The sequence below is a fragment of the Paralichthys olivaceus genome, chromosome 2, assembly GCF_024713975.1.
Source record: "Paralichthys olivaceus isolate ysfri-2021 chromosome 2, ASM2471397v2, whole genome shotgun sequence".
NCBI classification, from domain to species: Eukaryota; Metazoa; Chordata; class Actinopteri; order Pleuronectiformes; family Paralichthyidae; genus Paralichthys; species Paralichthys olivaceus.
The window spans coordinates 14,843,192-14,863,104 of NC_091094.1; the positions used below are offsets into that span (position 1 = coordinate 14,843,192).

General features: G+C 42.8%; 1 protein-coding gene across 3 annotated transcripts in view; it reads right to left on the reverse strand.

Moving 5' to 3' along the window:
- Positions 1-18,823, reverse strand: part of foxp4 (forkhead box P4) — a 93,032-nt gene extending 74,209 nt beyond the window's left edge. The window contains exon 1 of one of the 3 annotated variants that reach the window (XM_069537723.1): positions 18,186-18,823. The gene's annotated coding sequence lies outside the window, so the exon portion shown is untranslated. The remainder of the gene's footprint in view (positions 1-18,185) is intronic. The other 2 variants (XM_069537726.1, XM_069537731.1) reach the window with 2 other exon arrangements.
- Positions 18,824-19,913: the final 1,090 nt, after the last annotated feature.

The following is a 19,913-nucleotide window of genomic DNA, read 5'->3' on the forward strand; positions in this document are numbered from 1 at the left end:
CCGTGCTGTTATATCATATTTAGGTGCATGAAAATAACAATGCATATATCAGTCACATGTGCGGAGGGTTAAAGTGGATTTTACCGTGCATATGTACATCATAGTCAAGTAGCTAAAAAAAATTATATAATGACCGTGAAATACATTAAACCTATTAAGAGGGACGTATGCTGAAGGTGACGGAAGAAATTAATTTGGCTCAACTATGAAGACCCATACCTCCACCCCGCTATAGGATTTCCACCAAACTAATTATCACGCTCCACTTTCAGAAATAATAAGGAAAGTACTTAATAGGTTAGGATTCACCCCTGCATTCATATGTCCATTTAACATCCCTGCTTTCATGCCCACACACTCTTGCCTTAATGCAATTTCATATCCGTGATTTAAAATAAAGGAAGGAATTATATTTCAAGTGGCGTGAGGATTAGAATATACAAGCAGTGATATTAAAATACTGTAAGGTCTTCTGTGTGTGTGCAGAGCCTCTCTGAGTGGCTGAAGAGGAGGTAGAGATGTTAAATAATGTTTTTGTCACAGTTTAAGAGGATGGAGGAATTACAATGAAACCACAGATCTCTGATTAGTCGTCTCTCACTGTATATTAATTTTGCTCCCTCTATCCTTTATACCGGTTAGTTCAATTTTTAAACAGAGCGCAGATATGAAAAAGACCCCCAAGTGTGTGCTCCTGCGCCCGCAACAGAAGTCTGTTTATCTAGTCAGCCATTCGCACCAATTATAACAACATCCAAATGCAACTATTGTTCATTTCAAACACTCTTTAAAATTAAAATAACTTTCTTGTGTTGTTATCCCCCTCACTTACACACCGCGGAATTAGCATTACGGCGCCCGAGGATATGGGGAAAGTGCGAAGTCAAAATGCAGGTTAGGCCAGTTTGGTTCATTACCGGTGCGGCAAAAGTTAAGCGTAAAATAAATAAATAGAAAAAAAATGTGAATAAAAAAATGTGAACAAGCCCTTAAGACAGGTTTTATCAACGATGTTTTTCATCGCTTATTTTTCAAAGAATCCAAATGCAATGATCATTAATCATGCATGTGTGAGAATCTTTCTGTGAACTACAGCTCAGCTCTCTCTCTCTCTCTTTTTCATTTAAAATACAACGTTCCTGCCCTTTGCTTATTTCTCCCAGTGTGATATGTCACTGGGCTCTGTGCTTCTGTCATTTTGCTCCCTGTGACAGGTAACAGGGCAGCAGTCAGTCAGACAAAGTGAGTCTGAATTCTGATGAAGTCTGAGGGGATTACTATATGACACTTACACAGCTCGCACTACGGAGCACATGCTACACATGCACACTGAGAAAATGACCACAAACAATGCCTTTGTCCAAAGGTATCAGCTGAGCTACAGACAGCACTATGAAGATAAAAAAAATGACATATGCTATGTATGTAAACACACACACTCATAATGGAGAGAGTGAGAGTCTGTTAAGTGCTGTGGTTTTCTATTAAACTCAAGTGAAGGCGGGGGAGAAAAGGGGAAGAGGAGTTCACATTATCTAAGAGAATTCCAATTAACACTCTCCCCCTCAGTAATTAGCTACTAAAATAGCGAGTGAACAAACCCAAAATCCCAACCCTGACGCCACCGTGCTGCCTAATTAATTCTCAAATCAGGAGCATCTGATGCAGAGAAGAACCTGATAGTTTAGAAGACAGACAGACCTCTCAGAATAAACCAGGAGGAATACTGTCAAAATATATTTAAATACAAAATGTTTATTTGCTGCTTGTGAGTTCACTGTTTTTATTCTTCTTCATGTTCCTGTGTTGCTTTTTTGGACTTTATTTAAAAAAACAAAACTGTGGTGGACTTACTGTAATAGCTAATTAGTAGGTACACTAACAAAAACCTCAACAAGGGGGGAAAAGTTGAATAAGTGAGATATGCAAAGAGATATGAAATAAAAGAAAGAGGAAACTTAGTGATCTAGACTGAAGAAAATGAAGAGAAGGAGGGAGGGAAATCTGACGCGAGGGACAAAGCCAGAGGAGCAGATATCTTTTAGCCGTCTGTCGCTCATTTGCTCCTTCACTGGTCACTTCTTCCACTGTTTAATGCAAACAGATGAGGCCTTTTCTCGCTCTTTTTCCGAATCCTTTTCTTTTTAACGGTGGCTTCTTGGCCTCTGCAGTAACGTCAGCGCTGTGTCTATTAAAACAGCATGTGCCCCAGACTGCTACACACACACACACACACTGCAACGCACACACACTGGTGCTTTTTGGTGAACTTTTAACCTCTTTCCATGGAGTGACATCTGGAGCACGGGGGGTTAAGGTGCGCCTCAAGTTTTTACAAACATCGCCATGTGCAAATATATAACAGACATGTAGACAGATGCTATACACGATCAGACAGGTAGTGTGAGTCAGGTTTGGATGTCACCTATCTGTGGCCCCTATCAGTGACCGGTGCTGATCTATAACAAGACTAAGATAAACTCAATCAGCAAACAACCTCTGCAGCCAGAGGGTGGACTTCAAGATCCCACTGTAATAAAACCAAGCTAATTCATCTGCTTTCCAATATGCTCCTCGTGGCCTGTTTCAATTAGACACACACACACTCTCACACACAGAGTTGGTCGACCACAATGTAGCTCCAGCAATATCTTTTAATATGATGAGATACCCATCAGGTAGATTTTACACTGATTTTCGCAGCCAATGTAGTCTCACACATACAAAAGCTTATGTAAAACTCAAAGTCGCACACACAGGCACAGTGGCACATTATGTAAAAAAAACACACACACACACGCTGTCACACGCTGATCTGTATCTGGACAAGTCAAACCGTGATAAAGTCACTCTACAACTACAGCAATCGATGGAAGTAATTTATTTACCTCACAAGGCAATTTCTGCTCTGTCTTCAGAAGGGAAGAGGCAGAGGGAGAAAGAGAGACAGGGAGATTTGGCAAGTATGTGTGAGTGGTGTGTAAATTAATCTAGCAGCAGTGAGATCCAGAGCCATGTAAAGTCCATAAAACAAGGGGAGGTTAAAGCAGCTCACATCATACACACATCAGGCAAAGGTCCAATACCAAAACCACTTCTTGCAGAGAGAGAGGAGATGTGAGACGTCATCTCAGTTCCATTAATATGATGTGCTATCCCTGGATGCCACTAAAAAGAAGGAAAAAAGAACAGTTAAGAGTTCTTCCTTTTTCTTTCTGTCTTGCCTTTTCTCCATTCAAAAGCAGCACGGGCTGGAAGAGAGGCCCGTCCACGGTCCTTAACTTTAACTCAATGAAATAAAAGGCACTTAACTAAGCCTCAATGATCGATACAAACAGTGCTGTCGGCTGGTGCTCTCACACACACACAAATACACACACACATACAGACACACACTTATCCCACCTCCTCAGATGCTCATGCATATGCATGTCCATTGTGATTTATGCATCCTGGCGGGGGTGCGAGCGTATCTGAGAGCAAGGCCATCACACAGGTCAGCTCATTTGTAAATCAGTTGCCTATTTATGGACGCGTATAGTGTGTGTGTTTGTGTGTGTGTGTGCGTGCATATCTATGGATGTTTGTGGCTGTAAATCTCTGTGTATGAGCCTATGAGTAGAGGTCACTGTTAGAATCAGGCTCATAATCACTGTAGCGCCTTCATTCATTGTATTTATTGAATCCTTTCCAGCTTCTGCTCACTGCGAGCGTAAATCACACAACTTCAACAGTGCAGGTTGCCATCCCTTCAATGTGTGTGTTCCTAGTCTTGTCCGCTGAATGCTGACTGCTTCTGCCAACCACTGCTCTGACCCCGCTCTTTGCAGCAGGAAGTCACAGAGTTTTCTGACCTTTCTTATTATTCCCATGGAAGGCTGGGGAAACGCCTTCCCATAGGAACGATAGGTCTCTGTCCTCATATGTGCTGGATTATAAGTTAAAATAGGACGTGAGGTGTTGGGGTGTTTGGGGTTAAACGTACTTTGAGTTGTGGCATAATCTCAGAACACAGCCACAAAGTAAAAAAAAAACTAGATGCTTTCCTTTGTGGAAATTCAGTGGTGTTACTCCACCCTCCTCCCACCTCCTCTGAACAACAGATTTGTGCTAATAGGGCAGCTGCTTGTCCCCCTCCCCTAAAACCCTGCTATGCTGCTCCCCCTGCAACCCTCCCACCCCGTCTCCCTTCCCAAAAAAAAAAAAAAAAACGCCCAGGAGGAAGCCTGTTGTTTTCAACTTGTTTTTGACATGGCCGTGAATGGAAAAGTTAAAACTGTTGTTCCTCATTCTCTAAAACATAGAAAAACTTCCATTTAATTTGTTCTCTATTTTCCTTGGGTGTTGCTTATGATAAATCCCCAGATCATTTAGAAGAGAGCGATGAAGGGAATAAAACAGTGTGTCATGAGTCTGTCTGTTTATCCATCGAGCTGTCGGCCTTTCTTCTTCTGTTTTGCTACGTTGTCAACACAGGCAACCGTCTCCCAGAAATAAACCCTGCATTAGGCTGGCCAGCAACCATGGTCTGTGACGTCATCACTCACACACAAACAGTTTATAAACTCCACAATGCAAAAAAAATATGATTTGGAAAAGACCACAGCAGAAAATGAATAAGTGCTTGGATATACAAAAAAGGAAAGATGAAAATATTGCAAGCTATTGCAACACAAAAAAAATAACACACACATACTCATTCAATCCCTTGTGGTGTCTGTAAGTGAGCTCGTAGAGCTGTTTGAATGGATTGAAAACTACTGAGAGTGCGCAGCCAATCACATGAGACAGCAGGAGATGACCTCCGTGTGTGTTCATGTATGTGTGTTTGTTTGCCCGTTTTTGTGTACATGAGAGGAGGGGGTAGGAGACATGTGTGTCCATGTGTGTAACTGGAGCCAAACTGTAAACCATATGCCACTCTGCCACTCTTCTATACCACCGAACCACACACACACACACAAACACTCATTAACACATTTATATGTACACACGCGCACGCACACATACACAGGCTTCCCTGTTAAAAAAAAGCCCCTCCACTTCATTAGGAAAGTAAACACAAGTGCTGTCTGAAGTGGCTAATTAGAGACTAATTACTCCCTGCTCGTTACTAATGCAAATTAGATTACGCTGCTTAACTTCCTCGTGTCCACAACGCTGCTGTTAATTGAGGCCTTTTGAAATTAAATTACCCGCTAATTAGCATATCAAAACCATTAATTCTGAGCAAGGAGGGGGAAAAAACAACAACAAATGCCAAGTTTTGCTAATGAGTTTTGCTAATTGAATATGTACGCTCAACACAGGGGTTTGTGCCAGGAATACCTATTCAGCTGATCAGCGTCCGTGTGTGTGTGTGTGTGTGCATACGAGCAGCCAGACAGAAACACCATGCATCATAAGAGCAGCATATAATTAAAGGAACCGTTCCATCTCTCCAAGTGCTTTGTCTATATTTCCCTGTGAACACACGACTCCACTGATGTTCGGCGTGCAGGGTGCGAGGCAGCGACACAGAGAGAGGGAATGGATATTCATCTCATGATGAGTAAAAGAGTCACTGTGTGTGAACGTGGAGTGGTTGTGTGTGTGTTGCGGGGGTATGTGAGCAGGGTTAGCGTTTGTCCAGGCTCTAAGCCTTCTTTGAAGTAAAGAACTCTGTCTCTCTGCTGCTCCGCTAAAGCCCCAGACCCCCTGCCAGCTCTTTTCTTTGCAACGCCCTCTCTCTTCAATTGGCCCTTCTTCACCTTCGCTACAATACCTGTCCAATTAGGGAAACACACACACACACACACACACACACACACACAAACGTACACATTTTATGGCCACTAGCAGAATGAACAGTCCAATCTTTCCTTCCATCAAAGCTGAACCTGTTTTTGTCTATTTTCCAATTGAAGAGATGATTTGAAACTTTGTGGATTAGAAACGGTGAGCATATTCATAGCCGTGCCTACCTACTTATGAATACCAGAGGAGCGACACAGAGGAGCCAGGAGCTATTAGCTACTTTAATCTGCTGACGAAATAAAAGATTCATACATCTAAAGATCCATCTCAGCTTTGCATGTAAAACCAGCAGAAATAATGTCATTTTGAACAACTCCCCTTTCCCTTTTTTCCTAAATATCTATCCAATCAGGGTGCGTAAAAAGCCCCATTCAGGTCGACCCTTATAAAAGTTTCATCTTATTACACTTCCAACTTCTCATTTCATTATCCCCATAATGGCAGATGAAAAAACGAATGGTAAAATTGAGAGGTAGCCATACAAAAAAATTAAATAACCATGATAATTAGATGTAAAGATATTATAATTCCTTTAACAGGATGCATAGAAACTGCTGCTCGACAATATTTGCCCTAATTGCTAGAATTATCATATTAACCAGTTACCATTTGAGTAAGTTGATTAAAAAATTGATTATTCGTCTATTTCTTTTAGGAGTTTCTTAATCAAAATCTAACATCCTTGAAAAATTAATTTGAAGCCGTTTCTTATCAGTTAATTAAATCGGGTTGGAAGTCATTTTTTCTGTGCGGCATGATTAGAACGGTTCTGTTCTCTTCTGTTCAGACACCATGACGTTAGAGGGGGAACTTTTCACTGTCTCATCAAACATTCACAACCACAAGAATAGGACTTCTTTGAAGGGCCCGCCGCCTTTTTTTTTCCTTCCAAACCTCTGCCTTTCTGATAAATTGCGCTATACCCAATAGATCTTTCTTTCTCGTTAACACATTCTCATTAACGGACAGAGAAAGTGAAAGGAGAGGGGAGGGGTAAGAGGGGAAGAGAAAAAGGGGAGCACTGTGGAGAGGCAGAGGGGAGTGGGGGGGTGAGGAGGGGGCGGAAGGAGGAAAACTAGAGGTGGGAAAAACAGGATCAGGAAAAATAAAAGAACGGAACCAATGGCAGCGATAAAGTCAAACACAGAAATGAATACACTGACAAATTCTCATACAAAATGGAAAAAAATAAATAATATAAAGAAACACACACACATGTAATGTTGCCTGGGTGACAGCCTTGGGATGGCCTGAGCCGAGACTAAACAACTAAGTCAGGAGCTAAAACAAGACCGACAGGAACAAAATGTCTGTCAGACCAGAAAATGGTCTCTGTCAGTCTTTTTTTCTGTTTATTTTGTAAATTAAAATGTTAATTTCTTAATTTTATTTTGAAAAAAAAACAGTACATGAAAACAGTACTTGACAGGTATTGGCGAAAATAGATTTAGCTGATATAGATAATTGATTTCACTCGGTTCCATATCAATTCAAATTTGCAGCTTTAAAAAGCACACATCAGAGAGTGACTTCGCCTCAGAAAACTAGTTTTCTATTTCTGGAAGAAGACTAATTATAAAGCTCTGCCCCTGGGAAAGAAAAGCCCCTCTTGAAGGAGAGAGGGAGGCAAAGAGTCCATTCAGCAACGGCATTGGAGGAATATAAGTTTGTCTCACTCCACTCCGGCGAGCAGCCGAGCAGAACCGAACAGCTACAGTGCGCTCCGCTCATCTGTCCATCCCCTGCTCCTCGGGGAGGTATGGAGGGATTGCAGAGGCAGGGAGGGGGTTCAAAAGGAGAATTAAAAGGAGAATCATTGATGATACTGAGTGGTGTGGTGAGTCTCTCTGATTGGATAATGAATAGAATAATTATTCGGGCCCGGCTAGCAAAGTACAAATCTCAGCTCGTCAACAGCCAATCAACACGCTGGCTCATAAACCAATCAAACCCCCTCCGTGAGGGAGTGTGGTGGTGATGGTGGTGCTCTTCCCATTGCCTCCCTCCCCATTTTTCTCTCCCTCTCTTTTTCTTACATTACGACACTCTGTCTTTGGTACAGCTGCCCTCATCTTTCTCCATAGGAGACAGAGAATTCTCAAAGCCACGATTACCACACAGAACTATCAATTTCCCCTTCAATTAACCCTGTGGGAAGAGAGTGGACGAGACAGGGGAAGGAGAGAGCAGGGACGGGGATGAGAGATTCAAATTTGGGGGATGAAGGGGGCCACCGTGGTTTGCTCCCTCTCGCCCAACAACCCCCCATGCCCCCCAGTCATGTGTTTGGGATGAGGAGGGAGAGAATTACACCTCCTCGGGATGAACTTGACCCCACCACTGGAGGTCAAACAAGTTACTATACAGCACGGGCCCCCTATCCTCATTACCAGCAAATAGGCCCAGCCGCTGTTCCGCTAATGCAGACTGTATGTTAATAACCAGCGCTCGAACCACAGCGCAGCGCTGTCGAAAGCTAAGAGAGAGATAGACAGAGCTGCAGAGCGGCAAAGGGGAGGATGGAGGAAAAGAGAGGAGAGAGAAAAAGAGGGACAGAGAGGTGAGGGGGAGGAATAAGGAGGGGGCATGAGCCGGGGAGTTGTGTTTCTTAGATCATTGACTAAGGGCCTTCGCCCTGCAACAACGGACGACTGTGACGGCATCTTTCTCCTTGCTCTGCTCCCCTCTCCTCCTCTTCTTTGCTGGCTCACTTCCCTTCTCACACACCCCCACCCTCCAAGCCCTCTCTCCACCTACTCTCAGAGCGAACCCCCGGGGGAGCCGCTTGACCAAATCCGGCCCTCAGCAAAAGTTTTTGCCAGCAAACTTTTCAGAAGCCGCTGCCTGATACCGCAGAGCAATGCAGGGTTTCACTGCCACTCTCCCTCCCTCTTGTCCTGTTTTTTTTTGTACTTTAGTCCTTTTCCTCAGTCCCCTCCCTCGTTTATGCTGACTACTTTCCGGGGCCAAACACACGGTTCCTGACTGACCTTTAGACAATGGAAACCTGCAGCGGCAGAAGTTGACGATTAGGTCTACAGGTTGCATACGGCAGTGCTGACCTTCACTGGGCAAATCAGCGTTGTGGTGTCTGCTAATCCAACCAGCCAACGGCCGTCTTTGAGCCTGGTAACACAGGTCCTTGAAGAAAATATATTTCTGCTTTGTCCATTAAGTGTTGTAAACACAAAGAAAACAGGACAATTTCAGTCTGAAAATAATGAGTTTAAAAAATGTTTTAATCTGTTAAATATTTCTACTTTGTTTCTTGTCATTTTGTTTGTTTTGTCAAAGACTAGTTTTTTTAAATTCTTTTCTTTTTTGCAGTGTCTTTGTTTCCAGGGACAAGTAGGTGTGCTGACAAAACACTGCATTCAATTTCATTACAATCACAAAAAAGACAAAAATTATTATCAAATTTTTCTTACATTGAAAATAATTCTTTGAAATCGCACAAGCACCAATTAACAAGTTTACACCTCAGAATTATTAGAAATGTGTGTGAATGTGCGAAATTAATTGTCCCTGCTTCTATTACAGGAAATTATCTTGCATTAAAAGCAAGCAAAATATTTTACTAAACAAAAATAATTTAAGTTTTTTTTCAAGTATTCAATTTGTCACAAAAGTAAGTATTTTTAGTCATTTTACCGCACGATCAAAATGAATAAATAAACAGCATCTCAGACACTGTTGAGAGGCCTATTGATTGACCTTGCATTGAGTCTTGTCATTGCAGTCACACAGAATAAAAGGATTCCTATTGAAATGAGGCCTGAGGAGAGGGAGCAAATGTTGGAGGTAAACTGTGATGACAGCTTGGATGTAATGAAGAGGCTGAAGGAACACAGGGCTGCGATAATTAGAGACAACAGGCATGACAAGAGAGGAGATGAGGAGAGAGGATAGACCCAGTGAAGGAGGAGATGGACAGGAGAAAGTGCGACAGAGAAAGAGGCGATGAGGAGGAGGAAGAGAGAGAAAAAGAGAGGGAGAGAGAGAGCGCAAGTGTTGAGTTGAGTCACAGCGAGTGAGTATCGGAGCTCAAACAGGGAAAAGAGCACTTTCCGTCCACGTACCAGAAACCAAAGCGGCCCTGGCACCAGCATGTGGAGCCTCATGAGTGACACACCAACATCTTTCCTAATACATTTGTATGACAATGATAAGTGTGTTTTAAGGCAGTGTAAAAATAACTGACTGTTTTTGCTACAAACAAAAAAGTAAGGACTGATCAAATTTTCTTTTTTTTTCTTGTTATGAGTCGACTACAACTGTCTGTGGGAGGAGGGACAATGTCTGGGTTTAAACATTGTGTTGTGTCTTTGTAGATACAGTGGAACTGTGAGTATGTGACAGCAGAATATTAGAATTTTGTTCCTCTTATAATCCAAAAACCATTATTCTAATTAATTGTTAAAAGAAAATGTAGAGTATTTTTTCATTTTAAAATTGAATGGATGTATTGAACTTGAACATGAAAAACAAAACAAAAAACAATTACAAAACTTGGAGTTAAAATCAAAGACTCTTCTCTACCACAGAAACAACTTCCCAAACTTTTCATCTCTTTTCGTTTTGTTTTTCACCTCTCTCTGCTTTTCTTTCCTTTCACCCTCGACCAGAATTCTGCCAACTAACAGCTAACGCTGCTTAAAAGGCCAACGGCCCACAGTGCAAACACAAACACACACACACACACACACACACATACACTCTACCTTCTCTATCCTCAGGAACATGAGAGCTGGCTCTAATTCACAGGCTGGTAAAGCTGTGGTGGACAGCAATCTTGATCTGGCAGGATTAGGCTACTTTTCTTTCCCCGAGAGCCACAGGGAGGAGGGGAGAGGAGGAGGTGGGTTGTGAGCGTTTGTGGGTGGGTGGGGGTTTCTCAAATCCTTCTACAAATGTCAAACAACGACCGGTGACCAGAGGCCGCAAAGATACACAGTAACACACAGACACACACACTCATAAACACTCCTGAAAAAAAATCCCAAAGTGCCACCCAGAGAAGAAACTCATCACTCTCCGTCTCATCAGTGTGTGGAAGAGGGAACGTGGGGGCAAAGAGGGGAGCCAAGGAGGAAAGGGGGGGGGGGCAAGGGAGGGAAGGGAGGGAGCAAAAGAGGGAGGGAGGGAGAAGGGAGAGGGGGGGGGGGATTACACAATTATTCAGATAACAGCTGGGAATAATCTAGTGGCAGATGTCTCTCGGTCAACAATGCCCACCGCACACGGGTGTGCATGTGTACGCACATGGACACTAACAGAGTTTCAATACCCAGCGAGCAGCCACAGAGAAAAAAAGAAAACGCAGCGGCGTCCGATGAGGCAGCACGAACTGCTCAAAAACAACACAGACGTTTTGAGAATGAGCTTCTGGTGCAGATGAAACAATCTCTTCTAACAATGACACTTTTCTCCTGAATATTGAAAGCTTCTAAAAAATACATGCACATTCACTGAGGGACGACTTGTTTGCTTTACTTCTCCACCAACAGTCTGAAAAGCAAAACCTTAAACCTGAGGAATTCTGTCCAAGCAGAAGAGAAGGAGGATTCACCCACCACACTGATTGACACTTAATTGTAGCAGAGCACACACACACTCACAAAAAGTGTACACACATGCAGAGCGCAGCAGCATCCTTCAATAAGCGATCTCCAAGACTCCCGATAGTGGCTGTAGCAGTCACTGTCGTCCCCTCCTCCCCCCCTCCTCCCCCTCTGAAAGGCCACTATAGAAGCCATAGAGTCCGCACCCCACTGAGCAAATCTGTACAGTCTCTTCACCTTGAGAGCCACAGCAGAAGGAGGGAGACAAGGAGGAAAAAGAGGGGGAGGACAAAAGTTGAGGAAGACAGAGACACGCCATGTCGTCTTTCGCGATGGGCTTGATGATATTTGTGAAATTCACAAAAAAATCGTCCCCGCATACAGACATTTCTTCCAGTAGTTTTTGAAAAAGTAAATTCAGGCTCTTTTCCTCTCTGTCATTAACAACTTTTAATGTGAGGGTACATTTCACGGATGAGGAAAAAGGAGCGGCCCGAGCGGCGAGAGCGAGCTCTGTCAATCTGTCAACCCAGGCAGCCTATTGTGATTTGGTTTAACACTGGTTAACAGCTCGTCCTGTCAGGAGATGGATCATCCCACAGCGCCTCACATGCTAATAGCTTAAGTAGGCATCCCATGTCCCCTGGAACTAATGCCACAAATACTAATACCATAAAAGAGCTGTGCACACCAACGCCCCAGCATCACTTTCGCCTGCGTTAGCCAACATCCTGATACTTTACGGATTAGAAAACATAATGAGATGCATTTAAATAGTTATTACCTCACTGGTCCAGGGATGGTGAGGAACAGGGACAAGGAGAAAGGATGGTTGAAGGAGTTCTACATAAAAAAAACATGCTAAAATAAATCTGATATACGGTAGGTCTGATGCAGACAAAAAAGAGCATTAGAAAATAACTAATAAAGAACTCTAAGGTGTTAGGACTGGTCACAGTTTACATTAGGAGCTCAGAAGAGTGTAAGATGTAAAAATGATTTGATTGCAGTTGAGTTTATGGACCTGGAAGTTCATCTCTCCTCCTCTTCTGTGAATCTCAGCGTTTTATCAGAGCGCTCACTTGTCCGCTCGGCAGATTTTAATGCCGCAGCACCACGGACAAGCGAGCACTCAGGAGCTGTGTAACGCCTCTCTACAGTCAGACGGTTTATGAAATGTGCAAAATGTGCGCGTGCGTGTGTGCGTGTATCCATAACATTCCAAGTCTCGCGCTTCGCAGCTGTCACCTACCCTTCACAGCCATCGTTTCAATACACATTAAAGCAGAGCTGCAGAAAGTTTAGTCACACTGTTGTTCTGAGCGAAGCTTTCCACTGATCTGCTCCCTCGGTTCCCCCCAGCTCGATTGACGGCTGCCCTGTCAGTTTGTCGCAGCACTTTAGAAAACACCAACGGCTCTCTGATGAAGTGCTTACAAAAGGTCATAGGGTGGAGGCGATGGAGAGGAGGGGAGCCGAGACTACTGAGAGAGGGAGGCAAGGGAGAAAGGAAGGGGAGACGGGACGGAGTGAAGGAAAATCCATAACACAAATACAGCTGTCAGAAGCAACGCAGAGTTAGCAGGGGACACAATGAGCGATGAGAGCGTTTTCATGAAGACGCTCCGCTGGAACACAACAGGCGCGCTCTCAGTTCCTGCGCACTGTTCTCCTCTGACCATCTCGTGTGCTCCACCTGGCTGTGCCACTGACCCCATGATGCTCTGCGACTCTCACTCTGTGTCACTGAAATCCAACTGGTGAGATCTGACTGCCTTATTTCACGATCTGCTCTCATTCGCCCCAGACTCCACAGCCACAGCCCCCTCCTTTAAACTCTCCACTCCAGCCATGGCCTCAGGTGCCAAGCGCACTCTGGAGATGTTGATCTAATGCTTCCTCGTGCTATAATGACCCACACCTAAAACCAATGCACTGTCATTTCCCTTGCTTCATACAGTCATTCACTCTTATGCTCTATCTCTCAAACTCTCTCCTGCTTCCCTTTGCCCCCCCCCCCTTGCCCATAGGAAACCGTCTCTTCCGCTCTGAGCCGTCCGCTCACTCCCCTCAATGCACATCCATCAGCTGTTAATGGGCCGGTGCTGTACGGAGCTGGAGGAACATCTCTGCCTCCCATGCAGGCACCCCCCCCCCCCCCTCACATATGTAGAAAAACTCATCTGAAACGCACAGACATGTTAATGACCACAGGCTAAAACCACTGTGTCAGGCAAAATGATTACCTTATCAATCAGAGAGAGAGAAAAGTGCATGAATTTTAGAGACGCAATATGCTACTTTTCACCTCACGTGAAATGACAGCTAATTAAAAAAAGAAAGAGGCAAAAGAAAGGGCAGAGAAGACAACCGCGCTCGCTCACAGGTGGTCAACTTTCTCCAGACCACTGCAGGAACCTCTCTCCTCTCTGCTCTCTCCTGCTGTCCTGCAATTCTCTGTGTGACACCTCCTCCTGACACATCTCATCTTAGAAAAATGTGTGGGGTTTATTTTATGCACACACACACAGAAAAACACACACACTCACACAAGTATTCAACCCTCAACTTCAGCTAAATAACCGCTTCAATTAGAACCACATGTACAATCAGGCCTCCGTCTAAAGCAATGTGGCGGCAGCTTCACTGTGCCGTCAATCATTTCAATACACAACCCCCCACTTGATCACTGACCATGTACAACAACACCTTCATTTAATCCATTAATATGTCAATTAGAATTCATTCATAATTTTCTTATAGAGGCAACAAGCTCTAACTGCTGCTGTAATGTTATCCAGTGATTACATATTGACGTGTGTGGATTTTCTTTTTATATTTCTGAAAAAGGAGCAATTTTATTTCACAGAAAACAATGATACACTAACTGAAACAATGATGGGTTTTAACCATAATTACAAAGCAATATAAATCTACGATGTTTCTACATTTTAAAGGCCAACACACATGTTCAGTTCAAATACGCACACCCTGCAATGACGGCAGCTTCAGGACCAGCACTTGAAATAAAACCATTTTAAAACAAGCTTTCGCTCCAAGCACAGGAATATTTTTTAGTTTTTGCTTTCCTCAAACCCCATCTAAAGGATATCGAAAATTTAACCATTTCAGCTTTTAATGCACTAAGTGAACCCGTGAGTATCTATCATGGGTCAAACCCTACATGTATAGCAGTGTCGTATACGGATGCTCTTCAACATCACTTTGGAGCCAAAAGCCCACTCAGACTTGTGGGTTTGGGATGGCAGGAGGGCTTTAATGAAGAGAGAGGCAGAGATGGAGAGACGGACACGGCGAGCCATGAAAGCTACCGACGCACAGGACATTTAAAACTTCAAATACTGTCCATTTTCACTCAAGCAGGACAGGTGAATTGAGAAAAAAGCACTCTGCTATACACACATTCCCACACTCAGATATATACACTCTTCCACACATACGTTCACATGCGCTCGTGCAGTGAGGTAAGGACTCTCTGAGTGAGTTTATGGACTAACACAATCATGTTGGTGGCTTTTAATCCTGCTGAAGGGGTTTTAAAGCACATGAGATTCATAGCCATTATTGCCTGTCACTAGACAGTGTCATACAAGTCCAGAAACACAGTCACACATGAAAAAAATCCTCATTTAAGTAATGTGTCAGTAAGCATAAGAGAAACAATTGTCTGGTGGAGGACAGAGGCTGAAAACGATGAACATCAGCAGTACATGAGAGAGTCTCACAAACAATGAAAGAAAACAGGACATGGAAAAAAAGACACAGCTGTCGAGAGTAGGAGGGAAAAAAAAGCAAAGAAGGAAAAGTGTTGAAGCAGGTCAGATGAAAAAAGGTGGCAATACTGAGGCAATCGCACAGACACGAATACACAAGAGCCGACAGGGAACAGAGAGTCAATCTGTCTCTGACACCTCTGGCTTCCTGCACACATTCTCTCTTTTTTCCCCAAATAAGCCTCTCAAATACTCTTTTGTTTCATTGTCTCCTATTATATTTTCATGAAAACCCTCTCACTGATGAGATAGCCCATCAGCAGGCAAAGCACCACGCAGAAACATTAACTTCACTGTGACTTTACACTCCTGGTAAATGCTGAAAATGTTTGAGGATAAAGAGAAATAAAAAAATAGTCTCCCTGTGATCTTCTTTTTGAAGTTTACAGGTGATTATCAGAAAAGAGATTTTAAATGTAAATTTACAAATAATTCTACTGGAAAGGTATCAACAGTACAACAGTATTGTACCGATCAGTCTATTAACTGAGACATCTCAGCTGCTGAGCTTTCAGAGAAGAGAAAATTATCAGCTGAAATAGACAACAAGTAAAAATTATGATGATTAATCACATTATCGTTAATTTAAAAAAGATATAATCAACTTTAAAAGTGAGTGAATTATCTTATTCTACATATTTTAAGGTTTTCAGCTTATTTCAAATAATAGATAATAATAGACAATATTAATATGAGGATTATAGTCAGCTAACAATTGTGTAAATATTTTAGTGGTATTTAAAATTGTAAAAACGTAAAGCATTTGCATATAAAACAAATCCAACCTCTTATGCCTTTGTTAAAATAAAGAAATGTTTAAATTCTAATTGTAAATGAACCAACATGTGGCTGGGTGAACATAAAAAAACACAAAAGTGTTTTTTATGAAAACAACTTAACGTGCAATTAATTAATCTAAGAGAAATTCACTTTTTTTCTTAATATCAAGCTCCTGCAGTCACCACAAAAAAATATGCTTTCCGCTCTGACACCAAAATATGTGACAAGGTCATAAAACGTGATGAAGAGCTTTTTCATTCCCGCTGGATCTTCTATTAAAGTGCAATTAAAAGTGTGTCATCGCGGAGCGGAAATGCCACCACATGCAGAGGACGAGGGAGGGGAGGAGATGGGAGGAGAGGGGGGAGACACAACAGGAGAGAGGGGACACAGTAAATAAAATTCATTATGCCAAATGCCCCGGCGCCCATCAATCACGGGGGCAATAATGCCCGTGTCATGGTGCGCACCCACACGGCCCTGTATGCTTTTCTCTCAATGACAGACAACTAACAGCAATTAATTGTCATTTCATCTCTCCCTCTCTTTCTCTCTCTCTCTCTCTCTCTTTTTGGTCTGCAGCTTTCCATCACGCGGGACCTGAGTCCATCTGACATGCAGAGGATGTTTTGGCTCATGTTGGATGAGTTTTATTATTAGAGAAGAACAGTAACTTTATTTCTACAACACATGAGATGCTGCTGCAGAGTTTAACTCAGTTCGGTGAAAGAAAACTGTTAATCTCTCGGTTATGTGTTGGTTAAAAAATATAACACAGGTCCGGTGGAAGTTTTTTTTTGTTCTTTTACTCTAAGAATAAAAAACCTCTGTGGAGGATAGGCCTCCTTTCTGTCAGTTTATAGCACACACACAAAAAGAAGGAAACGTGTGCCAAGTAGGAGCTCCTCAATTTTTAAATTCATATCAGCTCCAAACAAGTGGAATAATATTTTATATTCTACCATCAATATATTTTTCTTCTTGAAATCAGTTTAATTTAAAAAATATATATAAAACATTTACATCGCGTCACAGTTCTCTAATTAAAATGTCAACCATCCTGCAGATTTCATCCGTTTAATATTCACGTTAAAGGCGGAATTCAAACTTTTACGCATCAGGAGCAACTTTTCCTCAGCGTCCGTCTGTTAAATCCTTCACCTGCAGTTTATTACTGTTATCTGCTTTAATCTGATCGGATTATAAAGAGAATATACAACCCATGCAGCAGGACCCAGTGAGGTTCAAACACCGCGGGAGCAATTTCCAAAAGTCAAAATGGTTTGAAAAGAAAGTATTGTCCCCTGACCTACTGACCACGTCCTGCAGAAAGCTCTTTTTTTTCTCTCTTTCCCCCAAAAGACAAGGAGTCTATTATCCTCACCGAGGACTCTGATGTTTCATTTGTTATCTTCAAGAAATTTAAACTAAAATTCTGCTCTTTAAAACAGAGTTGAACGGCTCAGTTAAACAGGTACAAAGCGATAACAAAGCATCGAAAACGATTCTCACGCGGGTGCGTAAAATTATCACCACATAACCTGCGTCGGTGTTTATTATCAAATATTAACAAGAGGGACACGGTGTTTAAAGTTGGTTGCCTCCATTTAAGTCCAACCCCGGACATCTCATTTTATAGTGAGTCCAATAACCATGTGAGGAAGAAAAACTTTTTGTTTGTGGTCTCATGAGCGGTCATTGACACTTTTTTGCAGCGAGCACTGGCTCCTCATCCTGCGAAACTGCGCTGTGATGAATTCTCAACGTTACATGGTCAATTTAAAATATCCATCTGAAATAAATGTGGATTAAAATAACGTCTTTAAAGTGACAAAGTGGTGGAACCGATTCCACTGTGGATTTACTTTCTGCTGCGTAAAATGGAAAAGATTAATACAAGAATAGTTGAAATTTCAAAACGTGGCTGGTGAGTTCCGCGTTTCAACAAACTCTCCAGAGAAAAAGACTGACCGATACAGAGGAACACGGTGAGAGGGAAGTCCGACAGAGGAGAAATGTGTGAGTGTGTGCTCCGATGCGTAAATCTCTAAAACACCCCTGTTAGACTGACTTGGAGGAGTTTCGAAAACAATGTGCGATGAAAAGTTGGATGTTGTGGAGTGGTGAGCTGCGGTGTGCAGCAGCAGCAGAGTTTCAATGGAGCCACAGAGTGAGGAAAGAGTGAGGGAGATTAAAAGTATGAAAAAGCGGTGAGGAGGGGAAAGAAAAGGAAAAGTGTATCTAATGCATCAACCTGTTCTCTTGTTTTCGGAAGAAGTCAACTTTCACGCCAGTGGTTGGACCATGTGGACAGCCCGCTTCTGCTCCTCAAACCCCCGGCGCGTCCACTCTCTCTCTCTCGCGGCGACAAAAAGGGGGGGGGGGGACACAAACCGACGGGACGAAAAAATAAAAATAAAAAAAAAATAATGGAAAGAAACAAGAGAGGAGAGAGAGACAGAGAAATCTAGGATCTAAGACCGCAGCACCATTACTTTAGACGACAAAGCGTGCTCGTTAGTCCTTTTCCTTTTTCCCTTTTGTGTGCGTCCGCTCTCCTCGGAGTGGCCCCTCTGGAGTGAAGTCAGAACAATACTGCCGCTAAAACTCTGGCACTGTGCGCAAGTTGCCAGGGAGAAAGCGCGCTGCTTCGCTCGTCTTGTTTTGTTGCGTCTTCTCCCCTCCGCTATCTCTTCAGGACACTTCTTCAGCGCGTAAAAGCTCTCCACCGCTCCTCAGATTTTGGCATCCCGGTCTGTTGCTTGCTCGCTCGCTGGGAATCAGGGTTGAATCAGTGGGGCTGTGCGTGTGTGCACGACTGTGGAGTGTGTGTGTGTGGAGTGTGTGTTGCAGGGTGGGCAGTGTGCTGCGCTACCGTAATGACTCTAAAGCAGGTGCGCGTTTTCATCGCTGCCCTATCCTCGCAAAGCCCTGGCGCACAATAGGAAAACAGCAGCCGGCGAGATGCATTTCTCCCTCTCTCTCTCTCTCCCTCGCTCTCTCCCAGTTTGTGTGTGTGTGTGTGTGTGTCGAGGGGAGGGCACTGATCTTTTGACCTCTCTTTGCATCCCGGCAGAGTTGTGCTATTGTGGAGGCAGAGAGGAACAGATGTTAGAGCCTGCACTGAGTTTGAGCTCAGAAACTGTCAGAAATAAAGAGCCAAACACAACTATAGTCCAGAGTGATGCACTTAGCTTTTCTAAAATGTTTGATATACTTTTTTAACTAATTAGAAAATTAAAAAAACAGATGGATAAATTAAAAAAAGAAATTTTCTCTGCACAAGACAAAAGTTTTCAAGAAGCCATGTACTCCAAAAAATGACTTCATTTTTAAGATAACCATCTTCCTCTTTACCCTTGACAAACCTCGTTGTAATGGATTATAACTTTCATATTATTTAATACAGCATGGTTTTCTATATTGATTTATGCCAGAAGGATTTATGTCAACCTGAACCACTGTATTCCACAAATAAAAAATAGATGTAAAATCAGTTTAAGTGAGTTCCCTCTTGTTACACACTTACCTTGTGAAAAGACAGTTATATTGTGATTGGACAAATTTTACTGTCTGCCTAACTCACTATGTCCTTTATGTATTTTGGAAGCCTGACAACTCCCTTTGCAGAGTTATTACCTCTTTTTTCCCCTCCCTTCAACCACATTCATTTACTAATTGATAGCATAATCAGTGTTGAGATTACTGTCTCTGATGAAATTTGGAAATTACATCATACCTGTCGCCGCAAGAGGAAAATGGGGGGGTGGGTGTAGGGCGCCATAACTCATGAGATGATTTTGGAATAATTTTTGCTTCAGCCGTTAAATGGGATTCTGCCCTCCTGCCTTTTCGCTATCGAAGCTTTTACCATTGGAAAATGATGGCAGTCCATCACAGCGCCACCCAACAATGGGCCACGGCTGCAGTAAATCACAACACGTTCATTAGCACGATCAATACCACTAAAGAAATATGTCTA